Here is an 11,296-nt window from a genome sequence, read left to right as displayed (position 1 = left end):
AAATAAAATGTTTCTCCTAATTTCCAAGCTGAATTTGCTCCCTTGAGTGATGATTCTCCCCAGCCCCTGGGCCACAGGCTACAGCTCCTCACACTGGGCACAGGGTGCCAGTGGCTCATCCTTTCTCTGGCCCAGCTCTCACCTGGCTCCCTTGGCCCTGCCATACACTGGCCAGCAGTGCTGGCCAGCCCCCAATGGGGGCCACCTGTCCAGGCATGGCACCTATTTGGGGAAATAAAAATGATGGAGACTCACTAGCTGTTGTGCAAACGTTACACAAAATGACAAAGTTGCATATTGCAAATAATTTGCATATAAAGTTTAGTTTTAAATACACAGTGTGTGGATTTAGTTGTGTCTAGGAAATGTTCAAACAAGCAATGCAATGCATTACATGAACTCATCCTGTTTTTCTCATCATCAGCAGGGTTTGAATTCATGCCCTTCTGATACATGCACAGCAAAACTCTGTTGCCCCACTGTGCCAATTATCCTCTATGGGGATCAGGCACATTTTGCTAATGGATTACACATCTATATGCTAGACAGCAGTAGGATACTGAGTATGAGGGCCTGGGTTCAGGCCACGATCTGGGAGGAGTGCTATCCAGTCATTAGTGTAGTAATTACAGACAGACTAGCTCTTCTCATGGAATGGGCAGCCTTTTAGAAAGGTAGCATGGCTGAAGCTGGGCTCTGGATATCCAAGACCTAGGTTCTATTCGCACTGCAGTCTAAAGATTATCTGTAAAATGGGGGATGCCACTTTTCTGACTCTCGGGGAGATAGGAAGCCTTGCCTAATAATAAGGGTTATGAAGTGCATAGAAATATTAACAACCCGCAGTCAGTCCAAGAGCTGGATTACAGCTCGGTGCCCCTTCCGCTAGGCCAGAGGGTGTTTTGTAGGTTTGTTTCCCCACTCCCCAGACTGCTGAAATAGCAGGACTTGGACTCCTCCAGACATTCCCCTGAATGTAGGGGCATTTCTTTTCCCTGTGCAGAGCAAGGCTATACGCTGGTGCCACCTGGCTCCTCACTATACTAGCACCAGTCACTAACTCACAATACTCAGATCTCATGATCTTTTGCAACTATGTTGTGAATTTTTGCCTGTATTCATAATGGCTGCCATTGCCCCATCACCTCTGATGGAATTAGGGCCAAAGCCTTCCCTCTGTCAATATGGCCACCTTTCCCTGTAACTTTTGCAGGCTGAAGGGAGGCTGGCTGCCCTGAATAAAAATGGCCACTCACTGCCATTGTTTTCACTGAGGCTGCAGTAACATTACTCTTGGAGAAGATGGTCTCTCCCCACTGCTCTGTGATTAGAAACTGGATGGGAAAGTGTGAGGGGATTGGGGAACATGTGGAGCGGGGGAACAGACCCAGAGACTATGAAAGGAGAGCACTTAAATCAGCTCCCACTTGAGCATGCTGCCACTGATGGGAGTCATAGCTACTTGCTTTTCTTTGGTCACGCTCAGCCCATTGTTCAAGAAAGGGGTGCGGGGCATGAGTCAAGATTACACTACGTTAATCCTTACTAGATTCTTTCATCTTCCCTCTAGTTAATTAATGCTATTTATTAATGTTATTTGACAGTGGCTGCAAACAGCAGGCCTCTCTGCAACACAGCACTGTGCCTGAAAAGGAGGGAGCTGGCCAGGAGACATCCCGCTGAAGACTGTCGTCTCCTGGCCCGGTGTGAGGGCAGAGGCAACTCTCGTAGGGAAGGCAGAGGCATTTCCTGGCAGGCGTCTGCTCTTGCAGCTTCTCCAGGAATGTGCTGTAAGGACATGAGGTGATGAGTGCTGGGGGCAGGACAGTGACACCCCAGGGTGCTGGCGGGAGAGTGCTGCATGCAGATAGCCCAGCCCCAAGCAAAGGGATGGAGGCTGTAGCCGAAGCTAAACTGAAATCACTGTGCTGCAATTTACCGTTTGCAGAAGCCTCCTTCCTCTCAACGCCTTTCTCTGCCCTGCCCCCTGCACTATCTCTGCTGCCTCCCCCAGCTCTGCAGAGTGCCTGTCCTCCCGCTGCCCCAGCTCTGAGCACAGGGCCGGGGGCTGTCTTCTCCCTCTCCCAGCCACCCCTCCCAGCAGCAGCATCTGGGTCTCACGCTGGCCCCAGCCGCGAACCTCGCTCCCTGGAGGCTGCTGCTAGCTCCTCTCCTGCCCGGCCCCCGTGCTGCCTTGCACGCCTCCCCGGGATACCTCGATTGCTACACTGGCATCCATCGAGGGAGATCCTTCTTTGAGCCAAAAATCCTGCTGTTCAAAGTCCTTCAGGAATCCCCAGGTCCCACTGAATCTGAGCTGTGCCTGTGGCCAGCGGGCAGCCGCAGCCACATAAACCGCAACCATGCCTGTCCTGTGCAGCCGCCCGCACCCAGGCCTCCCTCTCCTCTCTGGTCTCTTTAAGTCCAAATAATCAGGCTTTGACCCAGGCTGCTCCCCGTACAGAAAAGGACAGCCACATCTCCACAGCCGCACCCACCTCCCCAGGCACCCAGAGTTCCTGCTCTGATTTGTAAACCCTCCCTGGCCAGGCTGTAGCCAGCCTCGTCCATCTGCTGTCTCCACCCACCTCCTCCATGCCATCCCACCCAGCCTGTCTGCCAGGGGCGGAAGAGCCCTCTCCTCTGCAGCTCCTGCAGGCTGGAAAACCTCCCCAGGAGCTCGCTGTTTCACTGACTCGATTTACTGTCAATTCTCCCCTGAATACCTCTCCCCCTCCTCCTCGTCACGTCTTGTCTGTCAGGATGGACGTCTCCCCTGTGCACAGACCAGCCACGGCACTGGCATCCCTTGTTCTCATAGCTGCTGGTATTTGAATTGCTACGTAATTATTCCATTTACAGGCCCCACAGACAGGCTCTCTCAGCACAGCAGCAGCATGAGGAGAGGAGAGGGACTGAGGACGCAGAGATCGGGGCAGCTCATCACACATGGCAACACAGGAGATAAATTCACAGGTACAGATACGCTGCAGCAGGACTGTCGCTGCATGGCTCAGTGTGGAGCCTTTCACCCCTAGGGAACCAGTTCAGCCCTGGCCCCAGGCAGCAGTGCGGGGAAGCTATTGCTATCAGTGGCCATAAGAAATGATGGTGGCTCTGAGACCAGCTCCCCTAGGGCAGACAGGAGTCCGCACAGCAGAGAGCCACACCACAGCTGGCCTGCATGGGCCCTGCCTGGCCAGTCCCAGCAGAGTGAACAGGTTTATGGGAACAAGTTCCCTCTCCCCCCAGGGGAGGGCCCCTTCAGGGCAGGGCAGGGGCAATGACGTGGGGAGAAGCTTGCCCAGCCTGCACTGGCACCAGCGCGAGAGTCACTGCAAAGGGTGTACCAGGCCTGGAGCACGGCAGGAGCTGGGGAAGACCATCAGCACAGGGGCCAGGGGGCTCACCGCTTGCGTACACTCTGCCTGCCAGTCCCACCTGCCATCTGCTTGTCTCGCTCTCACTTTGTCCAACAAGTCCCAGAAGTTAGAGCTCAAGTGGCACTTCTCCTTTGCCAGCTCCAGCCACCCTAACGGGCAGAAATTGATTTACTTGCAGTAACACCGAATTCTTACATCTCCTGACAAGTCTCCTATGCCCAGAGCAGCATCTGCAAGGACTGACCTGGGTGGAACTGGCAGCCCAGCCAGCGAATGGAAGATGTTCACCGGGGGACACTGGCTTGACATGGTCACTTCCTCGGGGTTGCCCAGGCCTGGCTCAGTGAGGACATTGTGCCATTGCTTCCTACCTCGTTTGCCTCTTTGCTGTGTCAGCTCCTGTCCCTGCAGGTGTTCCCCAGTGTAGCCCCAGCCCTGCCCTGGGATGGCACCCTGGCTCTCTCACTGCCCCGGCCATGGCAGAGACCGGTTCTTTAGAACAATTAACATCATCTGCATGGGACATTCTGGAGCCCCTCCCACCCTGTACAACTTACAAACGCTTCTATGCACAAACCGGATCCATCCGCCATTGCACAGTACCTGCCAGCCCATCCCCACATCCCCCCAACACAGGGCCTGGTGGGCGAATATCCATGGGGAAGGGCACAAACCCCCAGTGCAGGGCCCAGTGGTCACAGATCCACTGGGCAGCACCACCTCCAAACTCCCAATGCAGGGCTAGTGGTCACACAGACATTGAAGAGTGCACCCCCCACCCCCCCACCAAATACAGGGCTGCTGGTCAACTAGCCAGATGCTGGGATTAATGGAGACAGCAAGGTTGTGGGGGTGGGTCAAAGGGCACTGTGTAATAAAATCCCCAGGTCCCCTCTGGCTCTGACATAAGCAGCATTTAAGTGTGACCTGGAGCAGTCTGGAGGCAAGAGAGGCAAGACTGGAAACTGCAGCTGTTCAGTGCTACTGAGTAACACAGGGACTGGCACGTACAGCTGAGACGCTGAGTGCTGTGGCTGTGTCAGGGCAGAGGGCAATGTCCAGACCAGTCAGTCACCCCTCCATGCACAGCCGTCAATGGGGCACTGAGGTTGGGCGGGCCTGTAGGCTAATCACAACGCTACTAGAAAGCCCACGCGCTCTAACAAGATCCCCTCTGCTCCCTAGCCTCAGCAGCCCCCCATCCGCAGGCCTCACAGTCCGTCCCTCTGCAGCTCTGCACGGCTCCCTGGCTGGCAGCACAGCACTCAGCTGCATGTCTGGCTACCACTGCTGCAGGGGGCCTGCATTTTAAAAGACTGTAAGAAGGGGATCGAACATAGGAATGGCCAGACTGGGTCAGACCAATGGTCTATCTAGCTCAGTATCCTGTCTGCTGCCAGTGGCCAGACGCTTCAGAAGGGATGAACAGAATGGGGGAGTCATGAAGTGATCCGTCCCATCATCCAGACCTGGCTTCTGGCAGTCAGAAGGACAGCCAGAGCATGGGGTTGCATGCCTGAGCATCTTGGCTAACAGCCCTTGATGGACCTGTCCTCCATGAACTTCGCTAATTCTTTTTTGAACTCAGTTATACTTTCGGCCTACACAACCTCCCCTGGCAATGAGTTCCACAGGTTAACTGTGTGGTGTGTGAAGTAGTACCTCCTTAAGTTTGTTTAAATCTGCTGCCTATTAATTTCATTAGGTGACCCTTAGTTCTTGGGGTATGTGAAAGGGCAAATAACCCTTCCTCATTCACTTTCTCCACACCATTCATAATAGATTCTAATAGATTGGTGAGGCACGATTTCCCTTTACAAAAGCTGTGTTGACTCATCCCAACATATTGTGCTCATCTATCTGCTGATAATTCTGTTCTTTACTACAGTTGCAACCAATTTGCCAGGTACTGAAGTTACAGTTACTGGCCTGTAATAGCCAGGATCACCACTGGAACCTTTCTTAAAAATTGGCATCACATTAGCTATCCTCCAGTCATCCGGTAGAGAGGCGGATTTAAGCACGAGGTTATGTACCACAGTTAGTAGTTCTGCAATTTCACATTTGAGTTCCTTCAGAACTCCTGGGTGACACCATCTGGTCCTGGTGACTTATCACTCTTTAATTTATCAGTGTGTTCCAAAACCTCCTCTAGTGACACCTCAATCTGGGTCAGTTCCTCAGACCCGTCACCTAAAAAGGATCGCTCAAGTGTGGTGATCTCCCTCACATCCTCTGCAGTGAAGACCAATGCCAAGAATTCATTTAGCTTCTACCCAACAGCCTTGTCTTCCTTGAGTGCTTCTTTAGCCTTCCCTCAGCCAGGGGCCCCACAGATTGTTTGGCAGCCTTCCTGCTTCTGAGGTACTTAAAACAAAGTTTGCTGTTAATTTTTGTCTTTTGCTAGATGCTTTTCACATTCTTTTTGGCCTGCCTAAATGTATGTAACCCCTTGGGGTTTTGGGAGTATGGGCCCTTCAAAACCCTTGTCCTAAGGGAGAGGAAGTGCTAAGTGCCAGGGGAGTGGGACACGGCCTATGTGTCTGTAGGTCGAGACAAGAGGGCTACAGCGAGCAGGTCCTCACAGAGTGAAGCAGCTGAGAACCTGCCTGAAGCCTGGAAGGGACAGAGCAGCCGACTTGGGCCACCCCAGGACAGGAGCCAAGAGAAGCACCATGCCAGGGACGAATCACTCAAAAAAGACAACCAGAGTAGGACCCAGTATCACTGTTGCCAGAGCTGCGTGGGGTGGTGAATACTGGGGCTTGTGACTTTGCATTGGGAATAAGGAGGGAGGCTGTAGCTAGCTAAGTGGGGAGCTTGTCACCTGTGTGGATTTGCAGAGAACAGCAGAAGAGGGCACCAGAGGGGTTTGCTGAGGAAAGTTCACTGGCGCTGAAGATCACCAGAAGCACCCAAGACTCACTGCTGGACTGGAACTTTGCCCAGGACTCCTGACCTCTGAGTGCAGATGCATTGCTGAATGTCTGCCCTTTCAAACTGTGGTACCACTGGGCCTGTGGGCCTCAAGTTGGATGTTACCCTGTTTTACTGCTCCTCCTCTCTTTCCCCCATTGTTTCTCCATTCATCACTCTGTAAATACATATTTTCCTTTCCTATATTCACTGTACTATTCCAGTCTGTGTGTGTTTGCTCCAGAGGGTGTGGAGGCTGTCCAGTCCCAGCTGCGCTCCAGCCTTAGGAATTATGATATGTATGGGCAGATTTCACAATGCACGACAAGAAAGGGGCCATGACCGGGACACATTGCAATGTAGGGTCAAAGTGAAGGAGCTGTGGAATGCCTTCCACAAGGTGTAGGAGGCAAACGTCCGCTCCGGTGCTGTGCCCATGAGCTGCCGGTTCTACAGAGAGCTGGACACGAAGGCCACTGTGGATACTTCGGTGGCTGGTGTGCCAGTTGAGAGTGAACAGAGCCAGGAAGAGGAAATTTTGGACGAGGATGTGGAGGGGGAGGGGGACCCAGAGGCAGAGGATGACTCGGAGGGCAGATATGCATGCAGGCAGGCGCTCTTCTCTACCCCGGAGGCTAGCCAGTCACAGCTGTGGGATCTTGGCGAAACGCAAACAGGAGAGGAGGCACCTGGTAAGTGGCTTTGATTTTGGGAATCGCTGAAGCGAGTTGTTGGGGGCAGGAGGGTTGCAGAAAGCAGGCTTGTGTCTGTATGATGCATGTACCACTGCATGCCTAGTCTGAGCGACGGAACAGGGTGTTGATTGACTCCCTCACTTCACGGGAATCTGCCTCAGAGATCTCCAGGAAACTCTTATGAAGATACTGAGCAATCCACTGCCGCAGGTACTTTGGCAGACCTGCTTTGTTTCTTGCCCCATTAAGGTTAACTTTCCCGCACCACTGTGCCGTCACGGGGGGGGGGGGGGGGGGGCGCGGGGGAACCATTGCTGCATACAGGTGAGCCGCATAAAGGACAGGGCGAAAACCACAGTCTTGGAGAAGACCCACCCTTGATTCCCTGCTCACCCTCAGCAGCGAGATCTCTTTTCATAATGAACACAGCCTGTGGAAAATGTGGGGACAGGAATGGTTATCAGGCCCACCCTACAGTGTTGGCTCTCCCCAACAGCTACGTACCCAGTGTACAGTAGGGTCTGGGAACACTGATTTACCCTGCCCCTGCAGCTACTCACCATTTTGGGGGTCTTGTGGCTCATGTGTGCTTGGCTGGGGTCAGCCAGTTAGGGACAGGTGTGTGAATACTGGCTCTGTTTTCAATCACTGAATCAGTGGTCTGTGTGTTGCAAACAACACTGCTTCTGTAAAATGTTGCATTTTGGCTTCTCAGAGATGACCTTGGGAGCCCAGCCTCCCTCTTTGTTATCGCTGGCTCTGTGGCTGTGCAGAATGAGAAAGCAGCCACGAAGAACTAAAGAGGACTTTCTGCGTGATGTCATGATGCACTCCGCCACCGAAAAACAAGAATTGAAGGAGTTGCGGGACAGCGAGAAGAGGGACTGAAAGGAGAACGTGGCGCACCAGAATGAAGCCATGGAGTGACTCTTAAATGTTATGGAGCACCAAGCGGGCACGCTCCAGGCACTATGAGCACTGCAAACCGAGCAGCTCCGTGCCCGCCCTTCCCTGCAGCTCAGAACTCTTTCCCATGCGCCCAGTGATGAGCTGCCATCCACCCCCTCCCCTGTCCCCTGACTGCCCCCAGAACCGGGCAGGAGGGTCTTGTGGGCCACCGTAGTGGGTGGCCACCCCGCCCCACCCCTAAGAGCCAGAGGGACCTGCCAGGGGGCGAGGTTGGGAGTCCCGGTTGTGCTTACCTGGGGCGGCTCCCAGGAAGCATCCAGCAGGTCCCTCTGGCTCCTCGGGGCGGGGTAGCATAGCTGGGGGAGAGCAGGGGGAGCGGCCGCTCCCCACACTGATCACATCAAAAGTGGCGCCTTAGGCACCGACTCCGTGGGTGCTCCGGGGCTGGAGCGCACCCACAGGGAGAATTTGATGGGTGCAGAGCACCCACCGACAGCTCCCCGCCCCGCGCCCGGCCCCAGCTCACCTCCGCTTCGCCTCCACCTCCTCACCTGAACGTGTTACCCTGCTCTGCTTCGCACCCCCCCGCTTCCTGCGAATCAGCTGTTCGCGCAGGAAGCCTCAGAGGGCTGAGAAGCAGGCGGTGGCTTCGCGCTCAGGCCCAGGGAGGCAGAGGCGAGCTGGGGTGGGGAGCGGTTCCCCTGTGTCCCCTGGGTTATCTGCCACGGCGTGGGCGGCCCTCCTCGCACCCCCCCCGCCCCAGCTCACCTCCGCTCCGCCTCCGCCTCCCTGGCCTGAGCGCCAAGCCGCTGCTTGCTTCTCAGCCCTCCCAGGCTTCCCGTGCGAACAGCTGATTCGCGGGAAACCGGGGGCGGAGAGTTCAGGGGAGGAGGCAGAGCAGAGGTGAGGTGAGCTGGGGCCGGGTGGGGAGCTGCCGGTGGGGGCTCTGCACCCACCAAATTTTCCCCATGTGTGCTCCAGCCCCGGAGCACCCATGGAGTCGGCGCCAAAGGTGGGACAACCGGTTCCAAAAGGGCTTCTAAATTTAACAACCGGTTCCAGCGAACCGGCTTCAGCTCACCACTGCACGCGCCCCCCCCAGACACCACCACCACACTCTTATTAACCTCCTGGCCCCAGCCTGTACCCGCTGCATTCCACTCCTCCCCCTCACAGTCCAGCCCTGCAGACTCCCAGTGCCCCCTGCACTCAACACCCGTCCCCCTGCAGTTTAGCCCTGCTGAAGTACAGTATCCGCTGCACTATACTCCAAAGGAGAAAGCTGGATATGATCCCTGGACATACACAAATCTTTAATCTTCCCGGGACCCCACCTCCTCCTGGGACCCTCCCTTCTCCCATTCCCCACAGTGCTGATGTGTTTTTTTGTTTGCCTGTTACTTTGCATGGCTCCGTTTGCTTTCAATTAATAGAATAAAGATTGCTTTCAAACCAAAACAATTATTTTATTAAAAAACAACAACCGGAGGAGAGAGAGAATTTTCTTAAACCTTTATAGTGCATCGTCTGCACCAATCACAGTCTCCTCCTAGCATTACAAGCACTGCACTCCTCAGCATAGCAACAAATATTAGTGGCTTTCAGCTTCAAATTGCTGCCTTAAGACATTCCTGATCCTTATGGGCCCGTGCTGCGCCCCTCTAATAGCCCTGGTCTCTGGCTGTTCAAATTCAGCCTCCAGGCACTGAGCCTCAGCAGTCCAGCCCTGAGTGAAGCTTTCACCCTTCCCTTCACAAATATTATGGAGTGTACAGCACGCGGCTATAAGCCTAGGAATATTGTCATCAGCCAGGTCCAGCCTCCCATACAGGCAGCACCAGTGGGCCTTTAAATGGCCAAAAGCACACTCAACAGTCATTCTGCACTTGCTCATCCTGTTGTTGAACTGCTCTTTGCTGCTGTCAAGGTGCCCTGTGCCTGGCTTCATAAGCCACTGCATTAAGGGGTAGGCGGAGTCTCCCAGGATCACAATGGGCATTTCGACTTCCCCTGCGGTGATATTCTGGTCCAGGAAGAAAGTCCCTGCTTGCAGCTTCCTGAACAGGCCAGTGTTCTGAAAGATGCGTGCGTCATGCACCTTTCCAGACCAGCCTGCATTAATGTCTGTGAAACACCCATGGTGATCCACAAGCTCCTGGAGAACCATAGAGAAATACTCCTTCCAATTAATGTACTCAGTGCCTAGGTGGTCTGGTGCAAGAATTGGAATGTGCGTGCCATCTATCGCCCCTTCGCAGTTAGGGAAGCCCATTTGTGCAAAGCAATCCACAATGTCACGCATGTTGCCCAGAGTTACGGTCTTTTGAAGCAGGATGAGATTAATGGCCCTGCACACTTCCATCAACATGAGTCCAACGGTCGACTTTCCCACTCCCAACTGGTTAGCAACCGATCAGTAGCAGTCTGGAGTAGCCAGCTTCCACAGTGCAATCACCACGCGCTTCTCTCATTCTTGTGTCCTTGCGACGCAGGGCTGGGGCGAACTCATCACATGGTGCCATGAAAGTGGCTTTCCTCATCCGAAAGTTCTGTAGCCACTGCTCCTCATCCCAGACGTGCATGACAATGTGATCCCACCACTCAGTGCTTGTTTCCCGAGCCCAAAAGCAGCGTTCCACTGTGGTCAGCACCTCCGTGAATCCCATAAGAAATCTCGTGTTGTAGCTACTACGCGTGGCGAGCTCAATGTCAAACTCATCTTGACTTTGCAGTTTAAGGAATATCTGCACTGCCACTCGTGACTTGCTGGTCAGAGCGAGCAGCATCCTAGCACCAGTGCGGGACCCATTCCTGCAGCCCAAAGAGACAGGGTGCACAGTACACAAACCGTTGAAAGATGGTGCCAATTGTGGACAGAAGCACAGGGATTGCTGGGATGAGAAGCAATGCATCACGGGGCACTGGTCATAGCATCATAGAATATCAGGGTTGGAAGGGACCTCAGGAGGTCATCTAGTCCCACCCCCTGCTCAAAGCAGGACCAATCCCCAATTAAATCATCCCAGCCAGGGCTTTGTCAAGCCAGACCTTAAAAACTTCTAAGGAAGGAGATTCCACCACCTCCCTAGGTAACGCATTCCAGCATTTCACCACCCTCCTAGTGAAATAGTGTTTCCTAATATCCAACCTAAATCTCCCCCACTGCAACTTGAGACCATTACTCCTTGTTCTGTCATCTGCTACCACTGAGAACAGTCTAGATCCAGCCTCTTTGAAACCCCCTTTCAGGTAGTTGAAAGCAGCTATCAAACCCCCCCTCATATTTCTCTTCCGCAGACTAAACAATCCCAGTTCCCTCAGCTTCTCCTCATAAGTCATGTGTTCCAGTCCCCTAATCATTTTTGTTGCCCTCCACTGGACTCTTTCCAATTT

Source organism: Natator depressus, chromosome 9, assembly GCF_965152275.1.
Source record: "Natator depressus isolate rNatDep1 chromosome 9, rNatDep2.hap1, whole genome shotgun sequence".
NCBI classification, from domain to species: Eukaryota; Metazoa; Chordata; order Testudines; family Cheloniidae; genus Natator; species Natator depressus.
The sequence above is the reverse complement of the archived record's forward strand: the minus strand, read 5'-3'. Positions refer to the sequence as shown.